Raw genomic sequence first — 20,426 nt, forward strand, 5'->3', positions numbered from 1 at the left:
ATCGATAGTTTAGATACAAAGACTGTCGACAATTGGATCTAGAGACCTTGATTTAAAACTCTCGACAGTTTTAAACCATATTATTGACAATTCTTCTCTTTTAACAAATAAAACTATCGATAGTTCTTTGAAAGATGTCGATAGTTTGGGGTTTGAAAATTCAAAATAGTTTTTCTATTTAAGTGATTTCAAACACACATTTCTTTGAAATTTTAAGACTTCAAGACTTGATTGATTTATCAATCTTTGTTTTGATTGAAAATATAAGGCCGTTTGTCATGAAAAAAATTAGTTTAATTATCTATATTAATTGAATCGCGGATATACTTTGAAAAGCAAGGTGATATTTGAAAATTGATTTGAAACTGATATAAAATACAAACAACATTGATGTTAAAGTTTGTCATTATCAAAACACCGAAACCATTATTAGAATATCAGTACAGTCACCATACCTCGTCATACCCCGTCAAATCATGGCCGATACCCGTCTCCAATCAATCCACCATGCCCTGGGGCCCCCTTTGGACCCTAGAACGTCCTTCCTGGCAATGGCAAGTGGCTGGCCGGCGGTGGTAGTGGCTGGTCTTTTGAGAAATTTCACTTTGACCCCCCGTTATTTTTCAAATTTCATGTTGGCCCCTATTTGAAGCCCCTGAGCTTTCCAACCATTCCATTAAAATCCATGAGTTCTAAACTTTTCATTTCACCCTCGAAGATTCAGAAAAATCATCTTTTCAACCTTTCTCGATGCAAGATTAAGAAATTACACTTAAGCCTGAATGTATATTTTGATCGCAAACCCTTTTTGTTTCATCCCAAAACCACTTAAGGGTTATTCCTTATGCAAAATATAGACATTCTCAAGGTTTCGTTGACTCCCTAGAAGTCCTTTACCGTTATTCGATCTTTTAGGCTATAACTTAGTTGTATCGAGAACTGTCTCTGTTCCGATTTCTTTCAATGGCATAAATCTTGTTTCAAGAAGCTCATCGACCACATAACATTTTCCTTAGATATCTAAGCTCTAGGGTACTCCCTATAGTTGATTCGGTCACTTATTAAGAGTATTTTGATATCAATTTTCCATGAAATTTCATATTTCCACAAAATACTTAGTTACAAAATTTCCAACATAAAATTCAGGAATGATCTCACCCCTTCTTCACATACACCTATTATCAATCCACCAACAATGCAACGAGACTTCTATTTTCAATTCAAAATTGTATAATGAACATGTGCTAATTCCCCACAAGTATATAACTGAATGACTATATAACATAAAAACTAACCAAATTATATTTCATGACTCTAGACTATCATAAGCAACTGATAAATATGAGCAATAAATAAATATAATAATAGATAATTTATTATTCTCTTAAATTTTATTTATTTAATGTGCATATTTATCAATAGATAAATACAACATTGAGATAAATTTTGATCTTTTTAAAATACTATATATTTATAAATCAAATTAAATTTTATAAATAGGCTTGTCTGAACTAAATATTCAAAATATTTTCTGTACTACTTAGTTCAACATATTTGAATTGAATTTTTCTTAAATACTTATTTAAATTTTTATTTCTTTTAATACTTAAACACTTATTAATATTTTTATTTTTTTATATTTTTTATTTTATTTTGATTGAGTTATTAAGAACATTACGATTAAGAACATTACACTTATTTTGACTGAGTTATTAAGACAATAATTTTTTCATGCAATGTTACCAATTGGATGTCAGTTTTGGATAAGATTGACAGCAACACAGTCATCCACGATACCATTTATTATATTGCCACTCTTCTTTTCTTTTTTAGTCAGTACTACAATTTGGACAATTTATATCTTTTCCCTTGATGCAAGAGACAGAACTACTTGAAAATGTATAAGAGGAAAAAGAGTTTTTGAAAATGTATAAAATGTATCAAAGACACATTTCAATGACTTACATTAATGGATGTTCCCGCCCAAGCATCACAAATGATTTGCCTACCCTCTGTCTCCCTACCTTCCCTCTCTATGTCTCTCTCCTTATCCTTGCTTTTGTCTCTCATCTCTCTATCCCTCTCTATCTCTTTCTTCCTCTTTATACACACAGGCACATATATATAAATATATACACTCACATATATATACACACTCTTGCTTTCAATGCGGTCAACGGTCACCATCACCCCCAAATACACACAGGCACATATATATATATAAATACACTCACGCGATTGGTTGGCCGCCAGTAGCGGTCGACCCATCGCCCCCGATCGACGATAATGGCCCCGTTTGTTGCAGCTTAATTAAAGAAATTATAACTTCAAGCTTCTTAGATTATAGCTTCTAAAACTTAGAATAAGTTGTGAATCTGTTTGCTGCACCTTTTTAGAAGTTGTAGTGTTTGATACTATAAGCTGTAAAATAACTTATTTTTGTATAATTGTCCATAATACTCTTAATAGTTATAGAATGATAATTTAAAAATTAATTAGTGTATATGTATAAGTTTCAAGTGTTATAAAAAAATTAATTAAAGTATAGAGAGAGAGGAAGAAGACGAGAGAGAGGAAGAGATCTGAAAATGGAGATGGCGGTGGAGAAGAAAAATCCATGATTGCGTAGACAAGAGGGTAATTCTTTGTTAAAAATAAGGACAAAATTGTCATAAAAATGTAATTATTTAAGCAAAAGTTGTAAAAGATAGGGTACCCCAACTTTGAAAAAGCCAGCTTCTACCCATTCTAAAAGCTAGTAAAAGCTATAAGTTAGAATTCTATAAGCTAAAACAAACACTACATCCCAACTTTTTTAAAGCTAGAAACTAAAAGTTACAGCTTTTAAGCTGCAACAAACAAGCCCAATGAGGGGTTCGGGGTTCGACGAACCCCCAACCCACGATGTTCAAGGGCTCCATGAGTCCCTGATCGGTCGCTGTCAGGGGTCCATGAAGCCCCTGACCAACGACGATCCGACTCTCCAAAATTTAAAAAAAAAATTTAAAAAAATAATACTTAATTTTTAAGTATTCTAAAATCAATACTTAAAAAACAACAACAGTGTAAGTTTTAATTTTTTTAAATATTTATAATTTAAGAATTTGACATTTAGAATTTTTTTTTTTTAAATCCAAAAGAAATAAAAATTTCATTTTTAAATCATGGATGATCAAATGTTGTTTTTAGTGTAAAACTTTATTCAAAAATTTTAATATTTTTATCAAATGCTAGTGAATCTTTGATACTTAAAGATGCAAATATTCAAAAAGAATTCATTTATTTATTTTTTATTTTATTACAATAAAATCTATTTTTATTTTAATATAAAAATCAAAGAGTTCCCAACCACGCATGACCAGAGAACCCAAGGTTCGGAAACACAAGGACTCCCAATGGTCGAGAACCCAATATCAACTCTATTATGCAACCATACTAACCCATTGTACATGAAGTTTATACAAGTAAAATTGTTACAAGTTCTTCACAAATTTTAACATAATAAGTATAAATTATAATTACATTTTAATCTTAGTATTATTTACACCGTACCGACATAAGCAAGGTTTTAGGGTATGGATGTGGCATGTGTAGAAAGTTCTAATCTTTCGATTTGTTGTTTGTGGTAAAATTGGGATTTTCTTGGAACTTGTCTGCCCACATTGTGTTGTTGTTTATTTCGGTTGTTTCATGGCGATGGATGTGAAATTGGGAAATTGGGGGATTTTTTCTTTCTTGGTTTTTGTGAAATTCTTATGTTTTTTTATTGGATTTTGCTTCAATGGGACTTTACATGTTCTTTTATTGCATTTGTGGTTCCCTTGGTGCTAAATCAATACTTGGATTTCTAAAGGTGAGGAACTCAATTGAAATTGGTGTTGCCTTGTCTAGGGGGTAAGGAAAAGGTAAATGGGATAGATGTTTTTTAAAAGAAACTTCTTTTTTAAAAAATACCAACAGTGTAAGTTTTAATTCAATTCTAAATAATGGATGATCAAATTCTGTTTTTAGTATAAAACTTTATTCAAATAATAATGATATCAAAGTTGTAATACCCCATATGATCGTATAAAACTGCCACGTAATTTCGATAAGTTTAGAATACTGAAAAATTGACTTAATAGCAGTTATAAGTATCAAATTGACTGCAAGGAGTGTCTCGAAGTGAAATTATCTAAGAAAACTGATATGGTCTCGATGAGCGTTCCGAGATAAGATTTATAGTATCGAAAGAAATCGAATCGGAAACAATTTTCGATACAGCTAAAATACAGCTGTTATTTAGGCTGTAAAATCGAATCATTGTAGAAGACTCCCGAAAAATCAACAGAACCTTAGGGAAGCTCTGGTTTTGCGTAATAAGCAACACTTCAGTGGTTTCAAGATGAAATAAAGGTCCCGAGAGGACACAAAGACGAAATCATCTATATCAAGTAAAATTTAAGTTATTAATTGTGAATTTTCGATATTATAATGCAAATTAATTTGAAGTTTAAGGTCGTAGTTGCAATTAGGGATTTATACTAGTGTAATAGGGATAAAATTTGGGGTTTAATGTATAATTTTTAAATTAATTATGCAATTTTTATATATATTAAAGTAGTATATAATTATATATATATGCGTAGCAAGCACCCTGCAAATCAACCCATGCCCTGTAAATCAGCCATGCTTTTTGCATCTGTGATTTGCGCAAATCCCACGCCTCTGCAAATCCATGACAGCCAGTTGAGTGTGTCGGACGCAAGAAGGAATGGCTCAGTGAGGTGAGGGAGCAACCGAGCGCCCATAAATAGAGATGAGAGTTGAGAAGTAAAGGCAAGCCATGGCCGAGTTGCAGAGAGCAAGCGCGGAGCTGCAACCAGGGAGGCAACAACGAAGCGGCGAGCGAAGGCCGAGAAGCGGCTTGAATCGGCCGTTGATGGCAGCAAAGAATGTTGAAGTCGGCCATGGTAGCTCGTCAGTGAGCTTCTAACAGGCCGACGCCAAGCAGGGGCAGTGCGAGGAGGCTGCCATAAAGCCGATAATTAGTCGCGGTGATGGCAGGAATGGCCGTAATCGGCCAGGGTAGCAACACCAAGGCTGCTGTGCGACAGCCATGGGAGCTTCCGCAAGCTCGGCAAACAGGGCAGCACGGTGGCATCGGCCATGATGGCTGCTGTAGTGTGCGGTGGAGCCAGTGGCGACCGGCGACGGCGATGCCGGCCGTAGAGGCGACGGGAGGTGGCTGAGCAAGGCGGCGACGTGGCTGGTTTGCGCATGGAGCAGTGCGCGGTGCAGAGGAAGAAGAAATGGAGCTTGAAGATGAAGTGAAGAAGAAATAAAAGGAAAGGCAAAAAGAAAAAAAAAAGAAAAATTCTCAAAAAAATCCTGAAAAATAGAAAATTATATTTCAATAATATTCTGGAGATTTAGGGCAAGAAAAATTGTCCAAGCACACTTTTCAGGAATATGATACACATACCGAGAAAGCTGGGAAGGCTAAGTCAAGATAAGTAAAATTCTCTAAAAAATTTCAGAAATTCAAGAATATTATTTTATGAATTGTCGTAGTGAAATATTTGAGAAAATATTTTAAAAATATTTAGTTTGGATTTATTGAGAAAAAATAAGAAGAAATAGAGAGAAAATTAAAAGAAAATGTCAGAAATTATGAAAAAAATAGATTTTAATGTTTATTTAAATGATTATGGTGCTTTGAGGCTTAAGTTGAAGAGACTTGTGCAAATTTTGAAGTTAACACACAAATCGAGGTAATGCACGAATTTCGAGGTAGAGCACGAATATCAAGGCAGCCCAATAAGCTTGAGAAGGTAAGTGGTATTCCCTAATTAAAGTTAATTTTATGAAAAATGCTTAGTTTGCAAGTGGTTTATGTTCCTAGAAAATGTTTTCATCATATTGACATACTCTGATATGTATCTATCACGTAGACTGAATACATGACATGACTATGAAATGCATAAATACACGTTGATATCATTGATCACTCGCATTGAGGCCGTAAGGAGTACGAACTGGCACCACTGCTTTACCAAGGGTGCACCCATACACCTCGGCATCGAAAGAGATGGCCGCAAAAATGGTAGGCAGCATGAGCGGTGCAGTTGACACCTACAAGGAAAGACATTGCATATACACATGACATAGCATTATGTACATTTACTTAGATGATTCATCATCTAACTTGAGTTTTACCCTTGGAATATTCAAACGTTCCAGATGTAGATTGTAGCAGATTCAAGGATAAATGATGCATAAAATGGCACTTAGCAGAGTACATGAAAAATTAAATGTATGTTACGTAACCCCTATATTTAAGTTCTGTTACTTTAGATTCTGAACGTTTTATGGAATGTTGAAGATGTAAAAATTTATGATTAATGTTAAGATATCAGGTTTCGATCTTTGTTTCCGCATTTGATGTGTATAGTGATTCTCTTTCAAAATTAATGTATGGGAATTCTGGGACGGATTAGAGAAATGATGTGATTTAGTTTTAGTGTTTGAAATAAAAAAAAAAATTTATTGTCCCGAAATTGTACCAGATTATAACACACCCGAGAAAACGGGGCGTTACAAAAGTAATAACCTTAATTTGAAATTTAAGACTGCATTCTCTTTAATTTTCAATTTTCAATTTTGAATTTTGAATTCATTTTCAATTTTATGTTTTGATAGTCTGTTTTTAGAAAATTAAAAACACGTTCTCTTTGTTATTTTAAAAAACTCTCTCAAAACAGAAAATTAGAAAACGCATTCTTTTTGAAATTTTGAAAATATTTTTTTAATGATATTTTTTTCAATAAATTTGATTATTCAGTAAATTATAAATATTTAATGATAATATATTATTAAAAATATATATACATTTTAAAGTTAATGATTTTTTTATATTTTTTTATTACAATAATAAAATATAAATAAATAAATAAATAAATATATATGTTTTAAATTTAGAGTTTGTTTTGAATGAAAACACTCAAAACAACTTTTTGTTGTTTTGAATTTTCTTTATAATTTTTTTTTTGTTTTCAAAAATATATTTTTAAAAACAGTAAAAAGAACGCATTTTTATTATTTTAGAAAATTAAAAATTAAAAATGACTTGAAAACAGTAAAGAGAACGCAACCTAATATTTTTATCCTTAGGTGTTGAATCTTTGATACTTAAATCTATCATATTACAGATATTCAAAAATAATTCATTTATTTGTATTGTTTTTTTAATTCTATTTTTATTTTATTAATTCTACTTTTTTAATTAAGATAATATAAAAATCAAAAAATTCTCCACCACTCACAGTCAGAAACCCAAGGTTCTCCAACCCTAAACTGAGGTTCCCCCCGTTGATTGTCGCAGCCATGGTGGTCGGCGGCAGCTGCCATGGCCGCAGCCATGTGTGTTTGTGTTCGGGTGTATATATATATTCAATGTGTTTGTGTGTGTATATATATATGTGTATGTGTGTGCGTGTGTGTGAAGTTTTAACCTACTCTTTTGGTATATGACAATATAATATTTATTTTTCTTATATAGTTATAATTTGATATCAGTAGCACTAACTCATGTGTATTTTAATTTTAATTTCTTTTAGATTGCAAAATATTGGCTATTGTGCATTATTTATTATTTAATATTTTTTATATTTAATTTATTTGAAATTATAGAATACATGCTGGTATTTAATTATAGAATATAGACCGATATGCAAAATACTGGTACAACACTTACTGATGTGCTTTATTATATAGATTAAGTAATTTTTTTTCTTTATATTATAAAACGTTAACAAGTATATAATAATTTTAATTTCTATTTTTTGTTTAGTATTTATAATTTTTTTTTTTACTTGCTCTTATATATAAATTTGCAATATTGGTGAATATTATAAAACTGATATGTTTGTTTCTTATTTGAGTTTTGTAGAACGTTTAATACAAGTAAAATTATTACAAGTTATTTACAAATTTTAACATAATACGTATAAATTATAACTATATTTTAATCTTAATATTATTTATATCGTGCATTTAGGCACGGGCACACGCTAGTACAATTACATAACAAAATTTGATGTACATTTATATGATGATTACTAAATAACAATCAATAAAGTTCACATTTTAATTTCTAAACATACTGTAACAAATAATATAAACAATTGAACTTAAACTAAACTAATTAACATAAAATAACCATTAAATTAAACTAACACAAAATAACTAACTTTAAAAGCTTTAAACTAAAACTAAACAACACAAAATAACTAAAACTAAACAACACAAAATAATTACCTTAGTGACTGAAAGAGTGGCAGCAATGGCACCGGAGGCAGTAACAACACTGGTGGGGGGCAACAGCCGCAAAGAACGAGAGAACCAAGGGAAATAAAGAAATGGCGTGAGAACATGGGGAGGGGGGAGAAATGGCGTGAGAACTAAGGGGAAGAGGGAGAAAATGCGTTTGAGAAGGGGAAGAAGGGGAAAGGGGTGGGAGATTTTAAACACAAATCAGCGACGAGACTGGCCATCCCCATCTTTGATTTGTGACGAGACGAGATTGCCAATCCCGTCACTAATTAGAGACAGAAATTCCATCACTAAAATTCTGTGACAGGCAAGCCGTCGCTAAAACATTTTAGTGACAGATTTGCGTCACTAAATCTATCACAAAATTCGTCATTAAATTATGATTTTCTTGTAGTGTATGTAACCCTCCACTTTAAGTTCCCCCATAAGTAAGAATTAAATCCTTAGTCATTCTCAAATACTTAAGAATGTTCTTAACAGCAATACAATGTTGTTCACCTGGATTAGACTAATATCCATTTGTAATGCTTACAGCATGAACATCCTAGTACATAATATCGCATCCATTAGGCTTTCTATTATTGAAACATAAGAGATCTTAGACATGCGATCTCTCTTCTTGTGTCTCAAGGCACATATCCAAAGAAAGGTGGATTCCATGTCTAAAGGGCAGCAGGTCTCTCTTAGAATCCTTTATTTTGAATCTCTTCAACACTCTTTCTATGTACTTGGTTTGGGAGAGCCCTATCAATCTCTTGATTCTATCCCTATAGATCCGAATACCGAGAATATAGGTTGCCTCTCCCAAATCTTTCACGGAGAACGTACTTGACAACCACACTTTTATCTTTGACAACAAAGCTACATCATTCCCAATGAGTAGAATTTCATCAACATATAAGACCAAAAACGCAATCGCGCTCCCACTAGCATTTTTATATACACATGGTTCATCGATGTTTTGAATAAAACCAAACGATTTCACTTCATTGTCAAAACAGATGTTCCAACTTCTAGATACTTGCTCAAGACCATAAATGGATCTCTTAAACTTGTATACCTTCCATGCTTGATCCTTGGATGTGAAGCCTTCTAATTGTTCCATATAGATGTCCTGACCTATATAGCCATTCAGGAAGGCTATCTTTATATCCAATTGTCAAATCTCATAATCATAATGAGTGGCAATGGCTAGAAGAATTCTGATGGATTTAAGCAAGAAGATTGGGAAGAAGGTTTTCTCATAGTCAACACCTTGCCTTTGACAGTAATATTTCACCACAAGTCTTGCTTTGTAGGTCTCTACATTTCCATCTAAACTTATCTTCTTCTCAAAAACCCATTTGCATCCAATAGGTATTATACATTTTGGTGAATCGACAAGAGTCCAGACCTAGTTCGTGTACATCGAATCCATTTCAAATTTCATAGCCTCTAGCCATCTATTTGAGTCGATATCTGATATCACCTCCCGGTAAGTGATGTGATCATCTGAATGATCACTATCTCCTATAGTAAACAACTCTTACTCACTTAGGAAACCATATCTCTTGGGTTGTCGTGATATCCTCTCAATTCTTCTAATGGGAGGTGCAACACTCGACTCTAGCTCCTCAATAGGTGCTTGGACGTCTCGCCGCATAGCTTCAAGTTTGGCAAACCCTTCGCCAAGTTCTATTTTCCTTTCCATCTTCTTGAAAGAAAAAAAATAGTGTTCCTACTAACAACTACTTGTTACAATTCAGGAAGATAGAACTTCTATCCTAAGGTATCCTTAGGATAACTTACGAAACTACCCTTCAAAGACCGTGTCTTAAGTTTTTTTGGTTTAAACTTTTTCACAAAAATTGTACATCCCCAAATCTTAACATATTTAAGACTGGATTTTCTTTCAAACCATATCTCATGTGGTGTTGTAAGAACTGACTTAGAAGGAACTCTGTTTAGGATATATATTGCAGTAAGAATGGCACGACCCCACAGGAACATTGGTAAGTCAGAATAACTTAACATGCTTCAAACCATATCTAATAGAGTTTTGTTCCTCTGTTCTAAAACTCCATTCAGTTGAGGTGTTCCTGGTGGGATACGTTGTGAAATAATACCTGAGACCCTAAGAAAATCTCCAAACTCATTATTAAGATATTCGCCTCCACGATCTGATCGTAAGACCTTTATCTTTTTATCGGTTTAATTTTCTACTTCAGCTTTAAAGTTTTTGAATATTTCAAAAGATTCAAATTTATGTCTCATGAGATAAACATATTCATATCTAAATATATCATCTGTAGAAGTTATGAAGTATTGATAACATCTTCAGGTCATTACATTAATAGGCCAACATACATCAGAATGTATGAGTTCTAATAATTCTGTAACCCTAACCCCTTATCCAGCGAATGGTGACTTGATTATTTTGTCAAGGATACAAGATTCATACGTTAGATATGGGTCAAAACCTAATGAACCTAGAAGCTCATCTTTCTGCAACTTAGTGATTCTGTCATCCCCTATATGACCCAATCTATGATGCCATATAATTTTAGAATTTTAGTTATCTCGTGGTCTCTTATTATTATTTGATACACACATATGTTTACTATCATCAACAGTCACATTCAAAATGTAAAGACCATTGACAAAATTACCGACAGCAATCAATTTATTTTTAAAATAAATTTTACAAACATTATTCTTAAAAAAAATTCATAATTTTTTTTCACCAAGACATGAATAAAAATAATGTTCTTAAATGCTCCAAGTACACATAAACAATCATTTAAAACTAAACTATGTCCATGCAATAAAATTAAAGAAACAGTGCCGATAGTCGTGGCTGAAACTCTGGCCTCGTTTACCACTTTTTGTAGCCCCTCCATCTCGACGACCATCTCCCCCCTCGACCACTCAACCGCCTCCTCGCAGGCATGGCTGACCCTCTTCAATTGAGCCCCCGATACTCTAGCTCCAGTGTCCAACAGGCGTTGGTGAGTCGAAAATGACTGCATCTTGGCCTAACGGCACAGCCCCCCAATCTCGAGGTCCAAGATAGGAAGGAGAGACGCTCATTGACAAAAGCGCCGAATCGAAAATCCTTGCTCCAGAGGCTCCTTGAGTCAACCTCGGCATCATAGCCCCATAAGACAGGCCTCAACAAGAGCGGCCCTACGCCCGACGACTAGTCAATGACTGAGCTCAAGACCATGGATGGCCCAGACTCCTCTTCCCAAGCAACTCTCGGTCGCTTCCACTATAACGGAGTCTCCTTGGCTTATCAGGGGACCAAGCTTTCAAAGAAGCAGGTTGCAAAGCCGACCAAGGAGTCAATGCGAGACCTTTAGTTAACGTAAAGACCTTAGACGATCAAGCACCCCCTCTCCAAGGCATGAGCCTTCTAGGAGACCTTGCAGGCCGACCCAGAGCTCTACTCAACACTTCTCCTCTAGACAGCGTGCTACCTCACCTCCTCGACAGTCATCTTAAGGGCTATCTTGCTTGAAAAAGAAGACAAGTAGTATAAGTAACAGCAAACGATAACCAAGAAAGAAAGGCAAGACAAAAACCAACCCATATAAACAGCAAGACCCTCTTGGTTGTTCCCATACTTGACAAGGACCAAGCTCTCTAATATTTGGCGATCCTCGAGAAAATCCACCATCAGTTGGTCCCGAGCTTAAGCTCTAGTATTCCACCCCCGTAATAAAGAATGGCTCCTTGCTCCAGCACAAAAAAGGAATTTGGCAATCGCGTTCTCATCCAAGAAGAAGGCAAGCTTGTCTTGCCGAGAAGCCACCTAGAAGTAGCCGGCCTTGAAGTTCTTGTAAGAGTTGTCAAATGCCTTCAGCAATTTCCTCCTTGGAAGCCCACTCAAAGAGACCCAGCTACCTTTGCTAACCCCATTCAATTGGAAGAAAGAAAAGAAAACCCCCGTGCTCATTTCCCGACCAAAAAAGCTCAACAAAACCTCAAAGGCCCTCACGAAGGCCCAACTGTTTGGGTGTAGCTGGGTCGGGGCAATGTTAAACATCGCCAACACCAAGCACTAGAATTCAGTAAACGGGAGTCAAAGACAAAGACGCGTGCAAAACGTCTCGTGCACAAAAATCCACCCCGAGTCCGCAGCCGAGAAGACTCATTCCTTTTCCCCACAAGGTCGACACTCAAACAAACCCTTGTCCCCAACCACTGACAAAAAGATTCACGACCTCAGCACAACGACATTGCTCGGTGAGTCATATATCGAAGCGACCTTGGCTACGTCCTCACTCACCTAGCTATAATTGCCACTCGCACCAGACAACGCACTTGAAGGTGACCTAACCATGGATATAGCACCTATACTATCCCCGAGGGACCTAGGGAAAAAAGAATTGTCAAAACTCGATACCTCGTGCCTACTTCAAACTACGTTTCGAATACCCCGATCTATATGTTGAATCACTCATCTAAGCTCAACTAGCAAAGCCCGACGGCTAGCCCTATGCATAGGCATCGGATTCCTTGTCATGAGCTCTCCCACGACAATCACGGAATCACTCCCCTCCCTGGATTCATTCCCCAAATTCGCCAGAACACTCGATAACCAGCAAAAAATAACAAAAAGAGCAAAAAGGAAAAGAGTCAAAAGAATCAGGATTGTGGAATTACCTATGGAGCAAACGAAATCTATAGAAGAAAGGTAAAAGGAAAACTTGGCCTAAGCCGAAAGCACACGAGTAATTGAAGGCAAGAAGAACGCAAAAGTTCTCAGAGAACCAGGGTTTGAAAATCAGATGCAAACGCAAAAGTAAGAAGCAAGAAAACGGCCTACAGGCATCCTTATATAGATATCACTCAACGGTTGCGATCTAGGCCCATTCCTAATGACAAATCACCATCGCATGATGCATCCAACGAATAGAGATCAAGCGTCGCCAAACACCCATAAAGAAGATCCCCCCACTTGTCACACTACGGTGGAACAACTCCATGTCCGCCCACGATGTCCCATCTTCCAAAGCAAACGCCTTGAGTTTCGAGACCACATGCGCTACTTACCAGTACCTCGAAAATAACCCCTAGCAAGCTCGACCACGTCAAGCTCAGCCCTAGCAAGCATTGCTCGAGGTCAAGGCAAGCCAGAACGATTAGAACACCTCAGCTACATCCTGAGCTTGAATGCTCACCCTTGCAAACATCTAACCTGGGAGGCTGTGGATCGTACTAATTCCATTGGGCCAGGCCTAACAAACAAGCTCATTGCTAAGTATTAGGGCCAGTCCCCATAACCCAACCCATCCAAGTTAGTTCAGCAGCATCCCCCATCCTCTCATCGCCATGCCAAGATCCTAGCACTCGGAACAAACCTTAACTGCCCCAAGATCCCTGGCTCCCAACTCACCTGCAACAACCGACAACATGCAAGAGACTCTCACCTTCTTTCCTATATAAGCTAACCGACCATCAACCAAGATATGTTCATTTTCAACCTTACAGAATCTCTATTACCTTAAACTTTTACTTACTTAAACGTCGGAGTGCTTGCAAATGCTAACCACCCCTCGCCGTATAGGTCATCGTTGCCTCAAGCCCTCCATCCGATTATCCCCTTTTGTAGCCAAAAGGAATATAAGGTATTACTATAGCTCTAGTCCTTTTCTTCGCAATTGTTGATTAATTAATTCACTCCATTTTTGTTTACTAATGTTTTCTCCATGTATATTATAGTTATTATCTATATGATTAATTGAATTGAGCATACAACATTGTTGGACTTTCAGCATGAGGTTAAAATTCTTCTAATAAATTTCCTTTTGATATGGAAAAATCATATTTTTATTTAAAAAATCATTAAAGAATATAATAATATTGATATTTTTTGTAATAACTAACAATTCCATTGGGTATATTCATTTTGAATGTGTATCAATGATTAATAATATCATTTTGTATTTATACATCCTAGTTAGTGAATTCTTGATTTTTCACATTGTACGTAATAGAATATGTAATTATTCATTATGTTTGTTATAATTGTAACTCGAAATTTAAATGACTATAATTAAAATATCAAATTTGCCTACGATTAGGGTGCATCTACATTTGAAGATTTATTCTCTTCTTGGCTTATCTTCTTATTAGAATATAGATTTATTTAAATCATTTTTATATACATCTATAAATGAGTGGTAAATCTATTAATAGCTACCCAATACTCTAAAATTATTGCAATTATGTCACTTGTATTGTAGCAATATCATCTTACTAATATTTTTTTATGGTACCAATATCACTATTGTAGCACCAATATCATCATAGTGATATTTTATTTTTTATGTTCGTGTTTTATTTTTTCGATTTTAAGTTTTTCACATTAAATTTTATGTTAACTTTTATAGTTAATAATGTGATAATGGTTTGTTTTCAATCGAAAATCATAACACTATGTTAAATTAAACAACTCAAAAAATCAAATAATTTCAACTTTACTACTGGTAGTTATATCTGACCAAGGGCGAAATGTCATGAACATTGTTGTGGGGACCAAAAATTTAATAAATAATTATAATTATATGCTTCCATATACATTAACATAAAAGCTCAATCAAAATATAATACTTAAAAAAATAAAATTAAAAATATATTTATCTCTTTCTTTTACAAAATTACACATGATTTTTTCTCAATATAAGATATTTTGGGGGAAAGGGTCACCTTTAGAAAAATTATGAATCAATTCTAAATGTCACGTGAAAAGTTGTATATGAAATTATCTTTGGAGGTATAAATGGGTAAATAAAAAAAAGTTAAAGAGGGGTAAATCCTAAATAAATCTTTTAAAGTAATCTTAATTTGAAAGCATGACAAAATATATAATACTGCTCTCTTAACATTATAAATATGAAAATTTGACATGTAAAAGGCTATTATCTATAATCTGTTATAAGAGTTAAATATATAATCCTTAATTTGTAGGTGCTAATATCGAAACTCTTATCTTCTCTAACCTAGTTGTATAATTTATTTGTAACAACTTAACTCTTTCTCTCAAGTTTGTTATGACTCTAAAAACCTTATCAAAAGCTATTATATTTGATCTATTCTAGAGGAAAAAATATTAGTGCATTATCTTTTCTTATCTGGTTGCAAGATTTGAATACAAACAAATTAAGTTTTCTCTCAAGTTTATTAACCAAAATCTATTATTTTTTATCGATTTTGGGGCAAAAGATATCACATTAACTTCTCTTATTTGGGTGCACGTTTTGATTGGAAAACTTAACTTACCTCTCAAGTTTGGTTCTCCATAAATAGGCAAGCTTACATGAGTAAAAACACACTTTTTGTTGATATTTCCCTGCTGGCATGATTGTTTTTTCTTTTTGGTCGTCTCTTTCTTAATCAAATCTCGTACTGAATTTTCCTCTATTTTGCAAAAACTTTATTTTCAAAGAGAATTACCTTGATCAATCGCCATCTTGGAGAATCATCATCAACTGGTTCAAAGGAATGGCTACCAGTGTGGTATTTCTATTTGTTACTATTGAATGATTAATTCTATCCACTTTGGTATGCTAGAGTTCTCACATGTATATTATATGTATTATCTATGTGATTAGTTAAATCGAGTATAAAACAACATTAATTAAGTGACGTGTGAGCAAGAACTCAAAATTCTTCTGAAAGAATTCCTTTTGATATGAAAGAATCATCATATTTTTATAAAAACAATCATCAAAATGTATCATGATATCGATATTTTTACAATTACTAACAATTAAAATGAACAGAGTACTTTTTTTATAAACATGTAATAATCATTAATGAATAATGTAATTTTTTATTTGTTGATCCTAGTTATCGAATTCTTTGTTTTTTTACGTATGTACCTACTAAAATACATAATGGTTCTTTTTAATCATCAATTTGTATAAATGTATAACTACAATGGTGGCGCTAATAATTTTGAAGAGGCCACCTTAGCCATCCTGAAAAAGAGGACCAATGAATATAATTTGTGCCTTTTAGCTTGAGGAAATGTGCATTTGCCATTCATGCATGATCTCGCATGCCTTACTATTAGAATCAGCGCTTACAGTAATTTTGACATCCAAGTAAAAATAATTCCAAGATTGCAAATCATCATGAACTTAAAACAAGAGTTCGAAGGACGAAAAAAGTAATGGTGCCAAAATTAATTCATTTGTCAAGCTTAAACGTCATCGCCTCAAAAGGGTTGGAAAAAAAAATGAACTTTACCAAGCTTGGCTTTTTGAAAATTGCATACATGAAGATCAAGACTACCTGTACTTGGACGCTTGATTTTATGGCCGTGATCGTCAAATTTGAGATTTCATAGGGAATCTTTCATAATTAAAAAAAATATGAGAATTGGCAAGAGAAAATAAACAAGAGAATTAGAGAGAGATCAATAAAAGAATATGAGAAAAAAGATCACTAGAATAATGCTCACATGATCCCCGACCTAATAATCTTATTTAGAAGAGTGTTACACTCTAAAGAATTCTCAATAACAAACTCTTGCAATTAGGCCCCAAGTAGCCATGTGCTTGGGGCTCTAATTACCCCAATACCACTACTAATTACAACCATAATCCGCCCTTAATTATGGTAGCGCCCTCGAGCTGTGACAGTGGCTTCTCATTACTTGCAAAACTTAATGAACATAGCAATGTTGTTATGGGCATCGCACTTCCTTCAAGCTCTAACAAGCTGTACTCCGGAAGCAGGGACAAAACAGTGCCGCTTTGGGACTGCCACACAAGCAAGGCAATGAACCCCGTTTACACAAGCTTATTTTGATAAATTTTCAAATTATGCTTGAGCATGTACTTTTTTATACTTGTTTTCACTTTAAATGATGCTAATTGGGAACCGCCCATTTACATCTCTGCATGTAGTTTAGTGTCTTGATGCAATATACATATCAAGTGAGGTTTGTTGTTTGAAGAACGAAGACTTGTAACTATTCATAAGCCTGAATAATGTAATTAAGGCGTGAAACACTCGAAAATCATCTGAAGCGCTGATCATTCCTAGTATGGTCAACGCTTTAGATGATTACTAGGATTGGTCAACACTTCAGATGATTTTTGAGTATTCCACGCCTTAACTGTATTATTTAGGCCCATGAATAACCACAGGCCTTCGTTCATCAAACAATAAACCTCACTCAACATGTACATCGCATCAAGACACTGCCCTATATAAACAGGTGGTTTCCAATTAGCATCATTTAAAGTACAAAAAAATACATGTACAAGCATCATATGAAAATTTATCAAAACAAACTTATGTGAACAGAGTTCATTGCCCTCATTGCCCTACTTGTGTGGCAATCCCACAATGGCATTATCTTGTCCTTATTTTTGAAGTACAGCTTGTTAGAGCCCGAAGGAAGTGCGATGCCCATAACAATGTTGTGTCCATTAAGTTTGCAAGCAGTGAAAAGCCACCGCCATAAAATCAAGCGTGCAAATACTAGTAGTTTTGATCACCACACATACAATTTCCAAAACACCAAGCTTGGCAAAGTTCATTTTTCTCTTCAACCCTTTTAATGCGATGATATTTAGACTCAACAGATAAATTAATCTTGTCACCACTACTCTTTCCTCTTTTAGGTTCTTGATAATTTCCAACCTTGGAGCTGCTTCTACTTGGAAGTCAAAGCTATTGCAAGCGTTGATTCTAATGGTAGAGCGTGCAAGAACATACATGGATGGCAAGTGCACCTCCCTTCAAGCCAAAAAACACAAACTATGTTCATTAATCCTCTTCTTCGAGAAGGTCAAGGTGGCCTCTTCGAGATTCTTGGTGCCACCACTATAGCCATACTTTCATACAAGTTGATGATTAAAAAGAATCATTACGTATTCTAGGAGGCACATGTGTAAAAAATAAAGAATTCTCTAGATAGAATCAACGAATAGAAAATTACATTATTCATCAACGATTATTACATGTTCATAAAGAAAATACTCCGTCCATTTCAATTGTTAGTAATTGCAAAAGTATCGATATTATGATACCCTCTAATGATTGTTTTTATAAAAATATGATTCTTTCATATCAAAAATAGCTCTTTTAGAAGAATTTTGAGCTCATGCTCACACGTCACTTAATTAGTATTACTATATACTCAATTCAACTAATCGCATAGATAATAGATATAATATACATGAGAGAGAACCCAATCATATCAAAGTGGATAGAATTAATCAATCAACGGTCACAAAGAGAAATACCACACTCATACCTCCATACTAATTGATGATGATTCTCTAAGATGGCGATCGATCAAGATAATTCCCTCTTAAACCAAAGTTGCTGCAAAATAGAGAAAATTCAATTGGAGATCAAACCAAGAAAGAGACGAGCAAAAAGAAAGAACAATCATGCCAAGTGAAGCAAGGAAATATCAACAAAAACAAGTGTTTTTCCTCTTACAAACTTGCCTATTTATAGAGAACTAGATTTGACAGGCAAATTAAGTTTTCCAATCAAAATGTGCACTTAAATAAAAGAAGATAATGCAGTGATATCTTTTGCCCCAAAACCAATCAAAGATAATAGATTCTAGTTAAGGCTTTCAAATTCATAACAAACTTGAGAGAGAACTTAATTTGTTTGCATACAAATCATGCAACCACATAAGAAAAGATAATGCACCAATATCTTTTCCCCTAAAACAAATCAAAGATAATAGCTTCTAATAAGGTTTTAGAGTCATAGCAACCTTAAGAGATGAGTTAAGTTGTTGCAAACAAATTATACAACTAGGTAAAAAAAGATAGAGCACCGATATTAGCGCCTACAAATTAAGGATAATATATTTTATTCCTGTAACAGATTACAAATAATAGCCTTTTAACACATCAAACTTTCAAATTCATGATGTTAAGAGAGCTAGTATGATATATTTTGTCAAGCTTTTAGATTAAAATTATTTTACAAGATTTATTCAGGATTTACCCTGCTTAAATTACAAGATTTCTTCATTTACCCCCTTATACCTTCAAAGATAATTTCATATACATTACGACTTTTCATGTGACATTTAAAATTAATTCATAATTTTTGTAAAGTTGACCCCACCTAATATCTTATACTGAGTAATTTTGTAAAAGAATGAGGTAATTTTGTAATTTTGTGTAATTTAGAAAAAATCATGTGTAATTTTGTAAAAGAAAGAAGTAAATATATTTTTTATTTTATTTTTCTAAGCATTATATTTTGCAGTATTCTAAAATACGTTAGGTGCTAGTCAGGCGTCAAGCAAAGGCCTAGCGCCTAGGCAAGGCCTAGGCCATGCATAAAAAAATTATTTAAATAATATTTATATTATCCCAAATACATATATATATTCATATATATATATATATATAAACAAACCATATATATAGAGACTATATATATAAATTCATCTCTATTTATATATATATATTATAAGCAAATCACATATATGATATACCTATATATTATTATATTATATATCTCATATTGTGCATATATAACAAAGGCAACAGCACATTAACACATTAAATCAAGTTAAATAATAAATATTAAATAATAAATGTTGAGACTCAAAGAAAGCAAATCTTCCTACATGCGGCAATGGCAACGTTGATGGCAGATACAACGAGAGAGCAAGCGACGACAATGGTGAGTTCATTATCCACAAGAGGCAATGGCGGCGGCAGCGTGCGACAAGAAGTTGAGACAGAAAAAAAAAAAGTGACAAGAGACGATTGGCAGTGACGACAACAAAGAGAACAAGCGGCAAGGGCAAGACAAGAGAGAGAATAGGTAAGAGAGAAAAAATCTTAAATCAAGTTACACTAAATTTAATGTGTGGCCGAGTCAGTTCATTGGGCTAGGTGGCCCATTCGACTAGGCGGCCGTCGTGGCCAATTAGGCGTTGTTCAGCACTGATTAGCCGGGTCGACTAATTAGGCCAAAATCGCGACGGCTAAAGGCCACCTAGGCCGATTTTTAGATTACTAATATTTTGATTAAACCTATATGTTAATATATATGGAAGCATATGACTATTTATTTATTGAATTTTTGGTCCCCACAATAATGTTTGTGACACTCCGCCCCTGGTCGAG

The 20,426-nt window shown here is 34.2% G+C and overlaps 1 long non-coding RNA gene across 5 annotated transcripts in view; it reads right to left on the minus strand.

Annotated features, from left to right (window-relative positions):
* Positions 1–20,426, minus strand: part of LOC127809681 (uncharacterized) — a 76,071-nt gene that overhangs the window by 46,156 nt on the left and 9,489 nt on the right. For 2 of the 5 annotated variants that reach the window (XR_008025191.1, XR_008025192.1), the window contains exon 3: positions 456–18,642. This is a non-coding gene — a long non-coding RNA (uncharacterized LOC127809681). The remainder of the gene's footprint in view (positions 1–455; positions 18,643–20,426) is intronic. The other 3 variants (XR_008025195.1, XR_008025193.1, XR_008025194.1) reach the window with 3 other exon arrangements.

Source organism: Diospyros lotus, chromosome 9, assembly GCF_014633365.1.
Source record: "Diospyros lotus cultivar Yz01 chromosome 9, ASM1463336v1, whole genome shotgun sequence".
NCBI lineage: Eukaryota > Viridiplantae > Streptophyta > Magnoliopsida > Ericales > Ebenaceae > Diospyros > Diospyros lotus.